Source organism: Canis lupus, chromosome 4, assembly GCF_003254725.2.
Source record: "Canis lupus dingo isolate Sandy chromosome 4, ASM325472v2, whole genome shotgun sequence".
In the NCBI taxonomy this organism is placed as follows: Eukaryota; Metazoa; Chordata; class Mammalia; order Carnivora; family Canidae; genus Canis; species Canis lupus.
Window position 1 is genome coordinate 74408541 of NC_064246.1, and position 16945 is coordinate 74425485.

Consider the following 16945-nt stretch of genomic DNA (forward strand, 5'->3'; position numbering starts at 1 on the left):
GATCTACAGCTTGAGATCATCCTTGGCTGGTTTAGCCTTACACCTGGACAAGCCAAGAGCAGATAGTTGTCCAAATTGCTAGTTGCAAAAGAGACCATGTTTAGTGTAAAGGGATTTTTAAAATAAAGAATTACATAAAATACATATTGAAAGCCCCCTCCTTAATCTCCCGCCTTACCTGATTGTTTATTTTTACAAATTTTGCATGCATGTTGATACTTGCATGTGTGTATCCATACACATATATTTGTACACATATACACATCTGTGTATACCTGCACTCAGAGCCTAGTGTATCTGTGTGTGTGTGTGTGTATAGGCATGTGTGTGTGTGTGTTTTGTAGTTGTCAGAAATAGGTTGGATTATGCTGCGGTAACAAATAACCCCGAACCCAACTGACCACAACAGAAGTTTATTTCTCATTCTCATGCTATATGATATTGACCAGGGGATCTGCTCTTCATAGTCATCCCAGAATCCAAGTGGCCGGAGGCTTGATCGCAAGAAATACTTTCAAGAAAACTCGGGAGAGGGAAGATTGCTCTGAAGTACATGCTGGTATGTAAATGCTGTGGCCTGGAAGTGACATATGTCATGTATGCTCACAACTCCTTGGCCATACTAGACCTGTGGCCCCACAGGGGGGTCAGGAAATTCAGCTTTCCACGTGCCTGGAAAGAGAGGAGTACTGGATATCAGCGAGCCACACCGTTACTACAGGTGTGTGTAACCACTATGTAGCTATATGCACATAAAGAATTTTAAGATAAAAATATATATAGAAATTAATGTATGTATATCACTAATAATGAAAATGGAGCCATACCGCTCACTGATTTGGTGTTTTTTCATGCAGCAATATACCTCGACATCTTTCCATGTCAGTATATAAAAATCTTGTCTCTTCTAAAGTTGGCACAGTGGTGTGTTCATTCCATTTACTTTTTCATGAATCCAGGCTGTCATTTGCCAGGCTCCACACCGGGTGCAGGAGTGAATAGGACAGACGTTGCAGCCATGCTCTACTGGCACATTCTGTGTAGCTACCACGTAGCATATCCACTGTAGTCTGTTGTGCTATTGATGTCTTTATTGATGGGACACTTAGATGTTACAAATAATGCTGTAGGCAACATCATGGTACCTCTACCTTTGAGCACTTGTGTAAGTTTTTCTCTTGCACCAACATGTTGCAAGAGAAACATGTTGTGGGTCCTGGAGGTTCTCTGTGTGCTCAAGAAGGTTCTATTTGTCATAATGGAGCTATCAGCAGGATTCTAGTCCAGAGTGTGGTACTCCAGATGAAGTTTCTAGATGTTTTTCCTGGGCTTTGTTGCTGTTGTTGTTTCTCTGGCATTTCATCATTATTGAGGCAGTTGGCCTAAGGTTCTTGGTTCCTTCATTCTCTTCAGCCTTTACTTGAATCAGTGGGGGCAGCCAGGGCAAACTTGAGAGCCCTCCTTATTTGGGCTGAAGCAGCTCTTACTGACCTTGAGGGAGACGAACATTGTGCACTCCCTCTGGCCCCCTCATCCCAGCCCCCCTACCTCTACACTAGAAATATCAGCCAGGAGCTTTAGAAGTTTGTGCATATGGTGCTTGCTTTAGGACCAGAAATAGAGAAAATTCTTCCCAACTTTCCTGTGCTGTGCATTTAGTTTCCAAATAAAATCCAGACGTTGCTGTACATGGAAGTGTGTTGTTGTGATAGCTGCTTGAAAGTACCACACTTTTCTTTCTTTCTTTTTTTTTTAGTACCACACTTTTCAAGCATCTTTTTTGAACGTTTAGAACTTTGTAATGACTAAAAGAAATGTAAATCATGGCCTCTCTGGAAGGAAATGGACATGGTCAGGCAGTTGTCCATTTAAGAATATTTCAAGCCACAGGGAGGCTATTTTTGGAGCAAATTCCTTACAGGTGACAGCTCAAGATGTGATTCGTCGAGTTGGAGAGTGCACTGCCTCCTTGCTCTTCCCTCAAGCTCTGGAGCCTGATATTTCTCCTACTGGCCCCTATTAGAGACTGAGGACGCTGCTCAGGTGTGTGTGTGGGTCTCAGTTGCCTGCCAGGCCAGAGGCTGCTGAAACACACATCTGTTGTGGCTGCTGCTGCTCCTTCTGCTACCCATGTGCTGCCCGCAGTGGCAGATCCAGAGGAAAACGGAGCATAGGAAGGATGTCAGCTAGACTGTTGGCTGCTCCCTACACACTGCTGTCTCCAGTGCCAGTGGACCTGCCATATCTGATTTACTTAATTGAGTGGCTGTACTAGAAAGAGGAAAGGCAGTACAGCAGGGTGAGCATCCCCTCCTGCACCAGGATGGAGCCAAAGAAACCAGAATCTTTCCAGGCTTTTCCCCATTCACCAGGCCAACGCTGTCTTGCTTGCTCCTGTGCCCTTGATTCTACTCTTTTTAAATAATGAAGATGCTCAAAGGAGAAAGTGGAGTCTCTTCTCTTATGGGAATTTTTCTTTGACTCCTCTGAAGACACTTACATGTCTTTCCTTGAACTTTCTTTTATTTTCTTTTTTAAGATTTTATTTATTTATTCACGAGAGACACACAGAGAGAGGCAGAGACACAGGCAGAGGGAGAAGCAGACTCCATGCAGAGAGCCTGACCTGGGACTCGATCCCGGGACCGGGATCACGCCCTGAGCCAAAGGCAGATAGATGCTCACTGCTGAGCCACCCAGGTGTTCCTCCTTCAAACTTTCCAAAGTCTGTGACACATCCTGACATGTGTTTGTGTGTGCTATCTATCCATCCATCCTCATGTATAATGCATTTGTTATGACTCCTTGAGTTGGAAGTCAGAGGGAAAGCAAGTGCATTGTGCATTGAGCTAGAGAATGACTGTGCTTGGCTGAAGGATCATCTGGTCAACTCCTCCCCCTGATTATGAGGATTGAGTTTATTGAAGACAACTAAGGCTGATGATGTATTAGCATTTTTCCACACTAATCTTTCACTTTTCTGACTGTTCCTTCTCCTTCAATCAATCCCAAATGTTTCTTCTTCTCTGCCATGTCTTTCTCTGGGCCTTCAATCCAGCTGTTCCTCTTGTTTCATATTTCTCCTTCCCCACTTTAAAAATTCTATCCTTCCTTCAAGGTTCCTTCTGAGTTTCACCCCCTGCCCCACCCCAAGAGGCCTAACATTGTTGATTTTGTCCCATGTAAGCATAAACATATAAACATTATTGATGCCTAATAATGTAGCACTCCATGATTGGTCTTGGTCAGTTTTTATTTTTTATTTTTTAATTTTTTTTTATTTATTTATGATAGTCACAGAGAGAGAGAGAGAGAGAGAGAGAGGGGCAGAGACACAGGCAGATGGAGAAGCAGGCTCCATGCACCGGGAGCCCGACGTGAGATTCGATCCCGGGTCTCCAGGATCGCGCCCTGGGCCAAAGACAGGTGCCAAACCGCTGCACCACCCAAGGATCCCTTGGTCAGTTTTTATAGGTGTCTTTTCTCTCTACTAGTCTAAGAGGTCAGGTTGTATCTACTCCCTCTATGGTAGAGCCCAAGATCATGCAATAAACAGTAATTGCTGGTACTATCTTGCTGAGAGTACCAGACTTTGAGATTCACTTAGAAAAGAGCCCAGTTTGGAAATTTATATATAAATAAATAATATAATATATTATAAATATATTATTATATTATACATAATATATATAATATATATATGATAAATTCAGTTGTGGACATCAGAATCAGGTTCAGGATCTCACACTTTTCAGTACTCTATGCTGCCCAGGCCCTTTTCTTTGTGTAGTTTAAGATTTTAAAACTCCTGATCATGTCTGTGGGTTATTTCTTTTCTTCTTTTATTCTGTGGGTTATTTCAACCCAGTATCTTGTAGAAAGATAACTTTTGCAGGAAGCCAGAGGCCATGTGCCAGCTGTACTGCTGTGCACATGAGAAGCTGTGGTCAGGTGGGCAAGAGGATCAGGGACAGAGCATAAGCCAGAGGCATTGGCCTCCATCTCCTGAAATGCTTTCAGATCTGGACATGGTTTGCTTTCATCATGAGTGTCTGAGCTCACACTTTACAATGGAGGGATTGTAATCACCAAGTAGCCTCTGATAAATGTTAGTATCATGGGATGCCTGGGTGGCTTATGGTTGAGCATCTGCCTTTGGCCCAGGGCGTGATCCTGGAGTCCTGGGATCGAATACGACATCAGGCTCTCTGCATGGAGCCTGCTTCTCCCTCTGCCTATGGCCCTGCCTCTTTCTTTCTGTGTCTTTCATGAGTAAATAAATAAAATCTTTTTAAAAAATGTTAGTATCACTAGATGTGGGAGACAGATGTCAGGGACACCTCCAGGTATGATGCAGCAGGAAGAACACAGTATGACCTGTGGGGTGCTTTGATGGCTCAGTTGGTTAAGCATCTGCCATCGGCTCGGGTCATGATCTCAGGGTCCTGGGTTTGGAGCCCTGAATTGGCTCCCTGCTCAGTAGAGAGCCTGCTTCTCCCTCTGCCCCTTTCTCCACTCATGCACAATCTCTCTCTCTCTCTCTTTCTCTCAGATAAGTAAATAAAATCTAAAAGAACACCAGCACAACCTATGAAGTATTCCTGTTTATAGGAATAATTCTTTCATATGTCTATAAAGGAAGCTGATATCTACTGTTTATCCACAGATATGTATCAATATGCATATACACATCTGTACATGGAGCTAGAAACTTGATTTGATCCAAATACATGTGTATACATAGGTACATATATATACTTACACACAGACATGTATATATGTATACACAAGCATGCCACAAACCTGAATCTAATCAATCTAGTTAACCAGTTTATAGGAAAACAGGATTAAGGAAAACCACAGGGCGTAAAAAAAGAAAACCACAGGGAAGCAAACAGATTCAGAATGTGGAACATCCTATAGAATAATAGACCTGGTTTCTGCACCCAGCGAATGGCAGAGGGGAAAGGTGGGTGGGCCTGCAGTAGGATAAAACAGAAGAGACAAAACAACCAAATGCCAAGTGTGGAATTTCTCTGCACCACATTTGAAAAGATGAACTGTAAAGAGACCATTTTTGAGCGAATTGCAATTTTGTCAAAAATTGGGAGATTAGGGCAGCCTGAGTGGCTCAGCCGTTTAGCACTGCCTTCAGCCCAAGGTGTGATCCTGGAGACCCGGGATCGAGTCCCTTGTCGGGCTCCCTGCATGGAGCCTGCTTCTCCCTCTGCCTCTCTCCCTCTATCTGTGTGTGTGTCTCTCATGAATAAATAAAATCTTTATAAAAAAATTGGGAGATTATTATAATTTTTTTTTACCCTTGGTAGGTGTGATAAAGGCATAGTGCTTATGCTTGAAAATGTCCATAATTAAAAAAAAAAAAGAAAATGTCCATAAGTTTACAAGATTCATAGTGTGGTTTTGGTGTGAAATGACATGGTGCTGAGATTTGCTTGCAAATCCTGTAGCCGCGAGCTCGGCCCTGCGGTCAGCTGCAAGGGAGGCCCGAGGGCAGGCCAGTCAGAGGGCGGAGGCGGCAAAGCCAGCGGAGCTGCATGGCCGGAGCATGGACTTCCCCTGGAGTCTGTCAGTCAGTCAGGAGCACCGAGAGATTTCAAGGTAGAGGGAAGCCAAGGACAGGCGTGAAATGCCAGCGACAGGGCGTCGGGAGGCTTGCTACTGGCACGTGCATCGTTTCTTTTCAGGCCGCTGGGACTGTGGCCCACATGCCACCTGGGCCACCGCGGCTCCCTCCCCGTGAGCGCTTCCCTGCTTCCCTGCGGGAGGCCCGGGGACCCCCTTAGGGCCCCAGAAGCCGCCCTGGGCTCTTTCTGCCCGAGTAAAGGCGAGATGGCAAGGGCAGCTCCGGGCGTGCCTCCGTCGGGGCCTGGCCCAGCCTCTGCCCGGGGACGAGCGTGTGGCAGTGCCAGCCGCGGCTTGGTTGGCTCAGGGTCTGGGTCCACAGTGCACGACGTCCCTGCGGGGCACGTCCCCCTGCTCGGCCCATGTGGCCTTTTCTATACCGCAGGGAACGCACACGATGGGCACAACCTACTGAACCTCCCACGTGCCCATAGATCCCGGCTGTCTCCTTACAGAGCCCACGCTTCTGTGCTTCTGCTATGGGACTCGCGTGATCCTGAATGAGCGCGTGTGTGCGTGTGTGACTTCTGTGCCCTGAATCATATTTGCAGTGAACTGGCTTTTCCCTCTTTGAGAGCAGGACTTTGCAGTGAAGAAGCTCCTGGCCGAGTGCCGTGGAAACAGTCTGAGGATTCGGAGGAAACTGGGTTGCTGGATCTGTAGGATGGAGTGGGGACACCGCAGGGGCCTTGGGCCTTGGGCACTGAAGTGTTCCGCAAATGTCAAGTGGGGCTCTCTCGTATTGGTGTGCGTAGGTGAGAGACACCTGCTCCTCTTAAATAGCCCTTCCCTTCCTTTAAGGCCGTAATGCAAGGATCATCTCACAGCTGGAGAAGTTCAGAATAGCTGCCTGGTGCACCTGCTTCTGGTTTGTCTCCCAATCATGCCCCATTTGTCTCCCCGCCACCTCACCTGGATGCGCTGGAAAGTGCAATCCCACGAACTATCAAGTAGAGAAAGACAACATCTGCTTTTTTGTGTACACCTCTGCCGGGTATATTGTAGATTCCTACTTTTCCTTCCTGCCTTCCCTTCCTCCTTCCCTTCCTTCCACTCTTTCCCTCCCTCTTCCTCCCTCCTTGGTACATTTTCATACCATTCCAGTGAGTCATTAGGAAATCTAATACATTTATGACCTTGGATATGCAGTTATTTATTGGCTAGATTGGGAGAGAGAGTGAGAGGGAGAGAGAGAGAGCTCCAGACCTCTCCCAGTGTTGCTTGATTGTTTTGGCTGCAGGTTCGTTATTCCAGGGTCTGTTAAGTCTCTTGAGTGATAGGAGTCACTGCGGCTGTTCAGAGGAGCCACCCCCGGGCAGGTGTCTGTCCCAGAACAGATTGCAGTGCGATCAAGGCAGGGACAGGGGCGCCCATCTGTTCTGGAATTAATTGGCATCCTTATGGGATCATCTTGATTAAGGGTGACCAAGGGTCACCATTTCCGTCCCATTGAGTGAGGCTGGGAGCTCCTTGGTGGCAGGGACTGTGTTCTATTTGTTGTTGTGCCCAAGATTGCGAATCTGAGAAACCACCAAGGAGCCGACACCAGTGCAAATACACTAGGGTTTATTTACCAGCTCGAGCTTGGGTCCAAGTATACTCCATACAGCAGAGCAGAGGCTTGGACCCCGAAGTGGGTTACAGCTGGGTTTTTTATGGGCTGGTCTAGGGGATTTTTAGAAGGGGTGGAGGAATTTTTTCCATTCCAATATGGGGGAAAGGGTGGGGGAGTTTCTTAAGATCTGATATGGGATTCTCTGCCGAGGGCATTCTGAGCTTTAATGTCTCTCCGATAGAGGATTCCCTGCTTAGGACATTCTGCAGTTTTTCCTGTAAAGTTCAGCTCTTATTCCCAGGGACCTAAAATGGCTGTACTTGTGCTAATGCTAAACTTGAGGTGGAATGGCCTTAATTTTTCTTGGCCTCCACATTTGTCTTCAGTTGTTTGGCACTGAAACACTCCCTTGCACATGGTAGGTGCTCAGTGTCTGTTTAATTCATGTTGAAGAGTCAGGAGAAAACAGCACTGTTCTCTGTCCTGCTTCCCTGTGCCTCTAAGTATCTGGAGAAAACTCACTCCCTTTTTTATAGGGGAGACTCTTATGTGAGCCCACACAATGATGCAGTATTGATTCCTAGGAGCAGTCATGCCTGAGGGTTCCCCCGGGACTGAGATGTGGAAGGAGCAAGGATGTGGGCGGCTGGGATGGGAACCAGGAGACAGGCCTTCCTAAGAATGGGTCACAATCCACAAGTGCTAGCAATGGTAGGAGTTCCAGGCAATTCACTAGATAGATTTAGGGACCTTGCTGACATGTGTAATGCTGGCTGCAACCCTTCAGTGGACGGTTACCTTAATTTTATTGAAGTCCCCATGATCCCTCTGCTACAAATCTGTCCTTTTTCAAAAAATTAGGAATCTTTAGCCTTTATTTCTAGCAACCTGATTTTTTTTTTTTTGTCAATCTGTCAGTCAGTAAAATCAAACAGTAGGAGGTGACTGCCAATGCTGATTTTTAAATGTTTCCTATGTTCTCCCAAGGATGGGAGACTCCTCCTGCCTAAGGAATGACAAGATGTTTCAAAGAAAAAGACATTACTTTTAACTGAATTGAAAAGGCCTAAAGTGCTTTTCAGCCATAGAGGACCACACCGAGGCATAAAGTCAGCAGATTATTTCATGGTTAATGTGTGTAATGGTTGTGATTAGGTCATAATCATAATGAAATGGTTGGCCTTTTTAGGTGTTGAGCTAAGAAGGATCCCTTTCAGTGAACCAGAATCGCTACAAAGGTGGAGGAATTGGGAATTTTAATTGTTGGTTTAATTCATTAGGATCAAATGGGTGTTTGCAATCCCTGGTGTCTGGTACTGGCAGTGGACTGCATAGATATGATGGAAAGAGGGTCAGAAAATGGGTCTTCCCAGAGTCCTGTTAATCCCACTGTGCCCTGCCACAATGCTGAAGGTTTCTGGCATTGTAGACCACGGGCAGTGTGTCTTAAACTTGTCTGATCACAAGAATCAGTCATTTTGCTTATTGAAAACATGGATTCCTGGGACCCAGTCTGGTCAAGAGGAGGGTCTCAGGACTATGTGTGTGTGCGGTAATGCATATCAGAATTGCCTGAGTTGGGGATCCCTCGGTGGCTCAGCGGTTTAGCGCTTGCCTTTGGCCCAGGGCACAATCCTGGAGACCCAGGATCGAGTCCCATGTCGGACTCCCTGCATGGATCCTGCTTCTCCCTCCTCCTGTGTCTCTGCCTCTCTCTCTCTCTCTCTCTATGTCTATCATAAATAAATAAATAAATAAATAAATAAATAAATAAATAAATAAATAAATAAATCTTTTAAAAAAAGAGAATTGCCTGTAGTCATCACTCATTTGCAAACTGTATAGATTTCCCCATAATAGATGATGATATTCTTTGATTTCTGGTATTAAACTGTACAGAGGAATAAATATGTGTATTTAGAAGAAACCTGCTTAAGTATTAATGTGCTGCTTCCTGTCTTCCTCCCCTGCCCCGCCACCACCACCTACCCTCATTGGAGAACCACTGACCCAGAAGAATGGATATTTTTTTTAGGAAATGTTTCTCAATAGCTTTTCAAGGTATCATTTGCATACCATCAAATGCAAATCAAACGCAAATGTTAATTGTATATACAATTCAGTGATTTTTGAGTAAACTTAGCAATTGTGGGATCATCACCACAATACATTTTTTAGAATATTTCTATCACCCCAAAAAGTTCACTCATGCCTATTTGCAGGCAGTTCCCTTTCCCAGCCTGGCCCCAGGCAAAAAAGTATTCTGTCTCTCAAGATTTGCATTTTAAAGAAATTTCATGTAATGGAATCATGCAAGATGCAATCTTTTGTGTCTGGCGTCTCTCACTTTGCATAATATCTTTGAGGTTCATCTGTGTTGTTGCGTATATTAGTGGCTCATTCTTTTTATTGCTGAACAGTGTTCCATTGTATTGATATAGTTTGTTTATCCATTGACTAGTTGATGGATATTTGGATTATTGCCAGCTTTGACCTCCAGCTTTCAGCTACTTTAAATGATGTTGCTGTGAATATTGCATACAAGTCCTGGGTGACTCCATGCTTTCATTTCTCTTGAGTAGATACCTGAGAGTGGAATTGTTTGGTTATATGAAGAGTATATGTTTAGTCTTTTGGAAAACTGCCAGTTTTCCCAAATAACTTTGCTATTTTACATTCCTACCAGCAATATACGAGTGTTGTAATTTCTCCAAGTCTTAGCCAACACTTGGCATTGCTAGTCTTTGAGATTATAACCATTCAAATGGGTATGTATGCTGTATAATTATGGTTTTAATTTGCATTCCCCTAATAATTAATGGAGTTGAACATCTTTTTGGAAGCTCGGTGGCAAGTAATATCTTTTTTTTTTTTTTTTTTTTAAAGATTTATTTAGGTGGCTCAGCTGTTTAGTGCCGCCTTCAGCCCAGGGCCTGATCCTGGAGACCCTGGATCGAGTCCCATCATGGTGCCTGCTTCTCCCTCTGCCTGTGTGTCTGCCTCTGTGTGTGTGTGTGTGTGTGTGTGTGTGTGTCTCATGAATAAATAAATAAAATCTTAAAAAAAACAAAATAAAAAATAAAATTTTATTTGAGAGAGAGCGCGTGCGTGAAATGAGGGACAGAGGAAGAGAGAAACCTTAGTTGACTCTGTGCTGAGTATGGAGCCTGACATGAGGCTCAATCTCAAGATCACGACCTGAGCTAAAACCAGAGTCAGACACTTAACTGACTGAGCCACCCAGGGGCTCCAAGTCAATCGTTATATTAAAGTGTCTGTTTAAATATTTCTGCCCATTTTGTAATTGGTTTGTCTTCTTATTGAATTGCAAGAATATACTGAAAACAAGTCTTCTATCAGATACATGTTTTGCAAATATTTTCTCCCTCCCTGTTTGTCATGTCATTTCTTTTTCTAAAAGATCTTTTGAAGAGAAAAAATGTTAATTTTGCTGAAGTTCATTTTATTAATTTTTCTCTTATGTGTTGTGTTTTGGTGTCATACGTAAGAATTTTTTTGCCTTATCCAAGGTTGCAATGATTTAAAGAAAAAAAAAGCTTTAGCCCTTGCATTTAGGCTTATGATCCATTTTGAATTAAACTTTGTATATGGTGTGAGGTAAGTACCATCTTTATTCTTTTCCATGTGGATATCCAATTGTCTCAGCTCCATTTCCTTTCCCCTTTTCCCTGTCGTGTCCCATTAAATTGCCTTGGTTACTTCACTAAAAATTAATTGACTTAAGAGTAAGGGTTAATTTCTGAGCTCTCACTTCTCTTCCATTGATGTATATATATATATCTTTCCTTACACCAATACCACACTGTCTTGATTATGGTAGTTTACAGTAAGTTTTGAAATTAGGTAGTAAATTTCTAACCTTGTTCTTCTTTATAAAATTTATTTTGGCTACTCTAGGTATTTTTCATTTCAACATAAATTTTAAGATCAACTGATAATTTTCTACAAAAAAAAAAGGCATCCAGAATTTTGATAGGGATTGTGTTTTATCTATAGATCAGTTTGGGGAGAATTTCTCAAAACTGTGTTTTCAGTCCTTGAACATGGTATTGTCTCTTCAAGTATTTAGAAATTCTTTAATTTTGTGATGTTTTATAGATTTCAGGGTATAAATATTGCACACGTATTTAAAAATTGACTTGTAATTTTTCTATTCTTTTTGATTGTGTTTGCTAACTTTAATATCCTAGTAATACTGACTTCAGGAAAAGGTGGGAGATTTTACCTTCTATGTTGCTTTCTGAAAGAGTTTGTATAGGATTGGTATTATTTCTTAAGTACTTGATAGAATTTACCAGGGAGGTCATTGGGTTTAAACTTTTCTTGGTGGAAAATTTTTAACTACTAAGTCAAGCTTTAAAAAAATTTTATTTGTTGCATATGTGAATTGAGACTGTCCATCTTGTAACCTTAGAGCATAAAGTCTGAGAGGCTAAATGTCTGTGGCCATGGCTGCAATGTTGACTTGATCTCAGAAAACATTTGCTGTTCCTGTTGCATTACTGCAGCGAGTATTCTGTATCTGCCACCACAGTATTCTTGGTGAAAGTAAAAAATACAGAAGAAAAGAGAAGGAGGTTTTTACCTGGAAACTTCGAGTTTTACCTGGAAACCTCTGCTGTCCCACCACTGAGATTCTCTGATGATATTACTCCTGGTGCATGACTTCAGTAACTCCTGAAATTTTGCTGGTGATGAGAAGGGGAAAGACTGCTTCCACATTTATCAGACGCAGCTCGGGAGAGAGCTATAAAAATAAAGAAGTTAGTTGGCAGCAAAAGGTGCCTGACCCAGTGGGATGAAATTAGTTCTTCATCTTTTGAAGCAGTGTGATTCAGAAAACATTTTTTTAAAGATTATTTCTTTATTTGAGAGGGGGAGAAGGAGGGAACATGAGCAGGGGCAGAGGCAGAGGGACAGACTCCCTGCTGAGCAGCTCAATCTCAGGACCCTGGGATCATGACCTGAGCTGTGAAGGCAGGTGCTTAACCAACCCAGTCACCCAGGCGCCCCTTGATTACTGTAGCTTTATAATGAAGCTTGAAGTTGGGTAGTGTCAGTCCTCTATGTTCTTCTGCAATATTGTGTTGGTTATTCTGAGGGTTTTTTTTTTCCCTCTACATATAAAGTTTAGTGTTGGTTTGTTGCTATCCACAAAATAATTTGCTGGGATTTTGATTGGGATTGCACTGAATATATAGGTCAAGTTGGGAAGAACAGATATTGTGACAATATTGAGTTTTCCTATCCATGAAGGTGGACCATCTCTTCAATTACTTAGTTTTTTATTTCCTTCATCAGAGTTTTGTAGTCTTCCCTGTATACCTTCTTTTGCATATTTTATTAGATTTATACCTAAGTATTTAATTTTGCAGTGCTAATATAGATGGTATTGTGTTTTTAATTTCAAATTTCATCTGTTAATTGCTGGTATATAAGAAAGTGATTGACTTTTGTATGTTAACTTGTATCCTACAACTTTGCTATAAAACTTATTGGTTCCAGGAGGGTTTTTTGTTGATTCTTTTGTATTTTCTATGTACACAATCATATCATCTGTAAACAAAGACAGTTTATTTCTTCCTTCTCAATTGGTATACCTTTTACTTCTTCCTCCCTCCCTTCTTTCTTTCCTTGGTTTGGGTTTTGTTTGTTTGTTTTGGTCTTTTTGCATTAGTTAGAACTTCCAGTACAATGTTGAAAAGCAGTGGTAAGATAGGGTATATTTGTCTTGTACTTGATCTTAGTGGGAAAGCTTCGAGTTTCTCGCTATTAAGTATGATGTTAGTTGTATGATTTTTATAGATACTTTTTATCAAGTTTTTTTCCTCCTAGTATGCTTAGATGTAGTATTTTTGGCATTTATCCTACATGGTGTTATCTGAGCTTCCTGGGCCTGTGGCTTGGTTTCTGGAATTAATTTGGGGAAATTCTCAGTCAGTTTTATTTCAAATATTTCTTCTTTTCTTTCTTTCTTCTCCTTCTGGTATTTCCATTATGGGTAAGTTATACCTTTTATGGTTGCCCCAACAGTCCTTGAATAATCTGTTCTTTTTTTTTTTCTTAGTCTTTGTTCTCTCTGATTTTCAGTTTTAGAGGTTTCTATTGATATATTCTCAAGCTCAAAGATTCTTTTCTCAGGTCTGACCCATCTGCTAATAAGCCCATCAAAGGCATTCTTTATTGCTGTTATAGTGGTTTTGATCTCCAGCAATTTTTTTTTTGTTCTTTCTTAAGATTTCCCTCTCTCTGCTTACATTTCCCATCTGTTCTTGCATTCTGTCTTCATTATCTATTAGAGCTCTTAGCACATTAATCATATTTGTTCTAAATTCCTGGTATGATGCTTTCAACATCCCTGCCAATGTCTGGTTCTGATGCTTGCTCTGTCTCTTCAAATTGTGTGTCTTGCCTTTTGGTATGCTTTGTAATTTTTTTTAAGAAAAATTGTGTATGTTCATACATGATGTTTTGATATGCACAGTGGAATGATTACTATAGTCAAGCTAATTAACATATCCATCTTCTCACAGAGTTACCATTTGGGGGGGTAATTTTTTCTTAATAGGTGATATGATACACCAGATAAAAGGAACTGCCATAAATAGGCCTTTAGTAATGCAGTAGTAAGGTTTAGGGGAAGGGAAGGTGTTCTGTAGTACTATTATTAGGTCTCAGTGTTTTAGTGAACCTTGCCTCTGGGCTGTGAACTTCAGAGAAAATTCTCAGTTTTTTTCTCCCCTTGAGATGGGACAAGATTGCTTAAATGGACTGGAGTTGGGTATTTCCTTTCCCCAAGGTAAGTCAGTCTCTAATAATACCCAAGCAGATTAGGCTCTGGTTAACTAGTTTCTTCTGAAGGCAGGCTTTGTGAAGAATGCAGTGTTCTTTCTGGAGTGTTTCAGGATGGTTCCTTTTGCTCTCCTCCTGCCAGAAGAATGAGGTGATTTTTCCCTCTGATATTTATTGTGTGAATTTGGCCAAGTTTCTGAAGGTAGATCTCAGTTTTGTAGGACCTCTTATAAATGAATCCCCTTGTTGTTAATTCTCAGAGTTGTGTCTATGCTGAGCCTCCAGTAGTGTGTTCAAAATTATAGTTCATTTTTCCTAGTTTTGGTTTCCATGATGGTTTCCACTCGTGAGTCTGTTCTGGTAAGCTGCTCTCTGCATCCACCAGTCTGTTTGCCTTATGTCCTCCTCTCTTTTATGCATCTAAGAAGAGTTGTTGATTTTTCAGTCTGTTGAAGTTTTTACTTGCTAAGATGGCATGATGGCTTCCTAGGTCCTTAAATGCATAATGGGAAACTAGAAACCCTCTTCTGTGTACCTATTTTTGCCAGATGGATATTTATATTTTAGTTAAAATTTTTAGTAATAAAAACTAATTACTTTAGGACATTTAGAATATACAAGAAAATAAAAAAGAGGAAAATATCATACAGAATGAGACTCAGTGTCTTGGTGAATGCCTCTCCACTTAACCACTGAGGCTCTGATCTTGTTTTCCTGTGATTTATCAGGATCTGATCCCAAGAAAGGACTGAGGGCCATTAATTCAGACAGATTGAAAACTTAGTAAGATATTTCCTCTAAAGTTATTTTAATTAATTTTCAAGAAACAAGTTCCTTATTCACTTGAAACCAAAGGAATAATGATCTAATTATGGATTTAAGCATCAGTTATTCAACATTCGTCACTGAACAGATATGTGTTGAACACTTACCAGGTGTTGGGCCAGATTCTAAGCAATGGTGATACAGCATTGAACAAAATAGATAAGAACTCCTTACCTCATGGAACTGACATTGTAGTGTGGAGAGTGACATTAGATGATATTAAACTGGTAAATATATGCCTATATAGTATGAAATAAGTGCTATGGAGAAAAATTAAGGTAGAGTGGATAGGGAGCGCTATGGTGGGAGCTATTTACATTTCTGTTTGCATGATCAGGGAAGGGCTTTCTAGAAGATGATACGAGAAGTGTATGTGTGTCTGGAGCAAGGGGACAGGGGCAGAATTTAAAGGCAAGGACCCTGAAAAAAAAAAAAAAACACGATTTCAATGATCTCCCCCTAGACCTCCACAAAGGGGACTCTACTTAGACCACTGAGTTTTTCTGAACGTATATTTCAGACAGATTTGAGAAACACCATTTAAAACATTTTTATATTGCCACAAGACCCCAGGTAAAGCTGGACACATAAAATCAGTGAGAGATGGATTTATTTCAAGTTCCTAATGTGTCCTGGGAGAAGCTGAATCACAGACAGTTGAAGACTCCCCTCCCCCCAAACAGTGTACATCAGTGTGCCAGTTACAAATAGTGAGAAAAGATTCAGCAATGTCCCTGCCATTTCCCAGGAGACTCCAGGAAGATTGAAACTTGATCCGAATAGGATCTCTTGTTCCCTACAGATTTCAGATTTTCCTATACTCAGTTCATGGTTGGAAACAACCAGATCCCAGTGCATAAGACTGTTTCCTCCTTAACGCCCTTAAGGTCAAACAGACTGTTCTGGGAAGGTCTCTTTGGAACCTTTGGAATGAAAATGCATTTAAAACCATGAGCTCATGCTTTCCATAGATGAAACTTTTTCAGATGGGCTGTCACATTACTAAAAAATGCCCACCCACCACCCCAGGCATGAGTTAATTTGAAAGAAAACCATTATAAAGCATAATTGTGATTTGCAGCAAAATAAGTCATTGCGATTTTTCAGCTGAAAATGATAAAGGGATGTGCATACGTTTTACTTGCAGGTTCGTGGATAGAGCTTCATTTGCCTTTCACTATGCCCATGGGAAGAAGACAGGGCAGGTATTATAATTTTCATTTTTCATCTGAAAAGCCTTAGGCCCAGGAGATTCAGTGACTGCATGAGGTCACATATTGGGATAAGACCCTGCATCTCCTGATTGCCTTACATTATTCCATTCACCCCTCCTCAGAGTCCCAAATCCTATGTTAAGACATCTAGAAAGACAACTAAATACCTCAGTGCCATCTGTTTCTAATTTTTCTTCTCAATGGGAAGAGAACTATATTTCTACCCTAAGAAACTTGACATTTTCTTTGTGCTGATTTGGCAGAAAGTCCCAGGCTGAGATGAACTCCTTCTGGTAACTGTTTTAAGGTGAATACAGTGGCCTCTTTTTAAAAGTTCTTTTAAACTCTTTGGTCTGAACCAAGTAGCTACAATTTCCAGGGAGCAAAATTAGCCCTTTCCATCAACCCCAGGGCTGGATACTAGCTTTCATCTAAATTTAGGTAATCCTCTCTTATTTAGAGCTGGCACTCCAATTCTAGCTGCTGGCACCATCTCTCCTTTTGCACTTGATGTATAGAAGCATATTGTGTGAGTTTCCTGTTGCAGCTTTAACAGGTTACTGCAAGACGTGTGGTTTAAAACAACACAGATTTATTATCTTACAGTTCCTGGAGGTCAGTAGTTTGACGTGGGTCTCAGTGAACCAATAACAAGGTGTCAGCAGGGCTGCGTTCCTTCTGCAGATTTGAGGATTAAACTATTTCCTTGCTTTTTCTAGCTTCTAGAAGTCACTTTCATGGTTTATGTCCTCATTTCTCCATTTTCAAAGCCAGCAATGTTGGGCCAAGTCTTTTTCACACTGCCGTCTCTCTAGTTCTCACTAGCTCCATCTTCCATTTGTAATAATCCTTTGGATTACATCAGCCCCCACACCGATAATCCAGGCTAATCTCC

At 41.7% G+C, this 16945-nt stretch overlaps 1 protein-coding gene and 1 long non-coding RNA gene across 2 annotated transcripts in view; one reads left to right on the forward strand and one right to left on the reverse strand.

Moving 5' to 3' along the window:
* The window catches only part of ADAMTS12 (ADAM metallopeptidase with thrombospondin type 1 motif 12), a 312048-nt gene that overhangs the window by 76243 nt on the left and 218860 nt on the right, over positions 1 to 16945 (forward strand). The window lies entirely within an intron of this gene.
* LOC112652635 (uncharacterized) lies at positions 398 to 1330 on the reverse strand. Its single transcript, XR_003131620.3, has 2 exons — positions 828 to 1330; positions 398 to 672 (listed from the first exon to the last, which is right to left on the reverse strand). It is a non-coding gene; the product is annotated as an uncharacterized LOC112652635 (long non-coding RNA).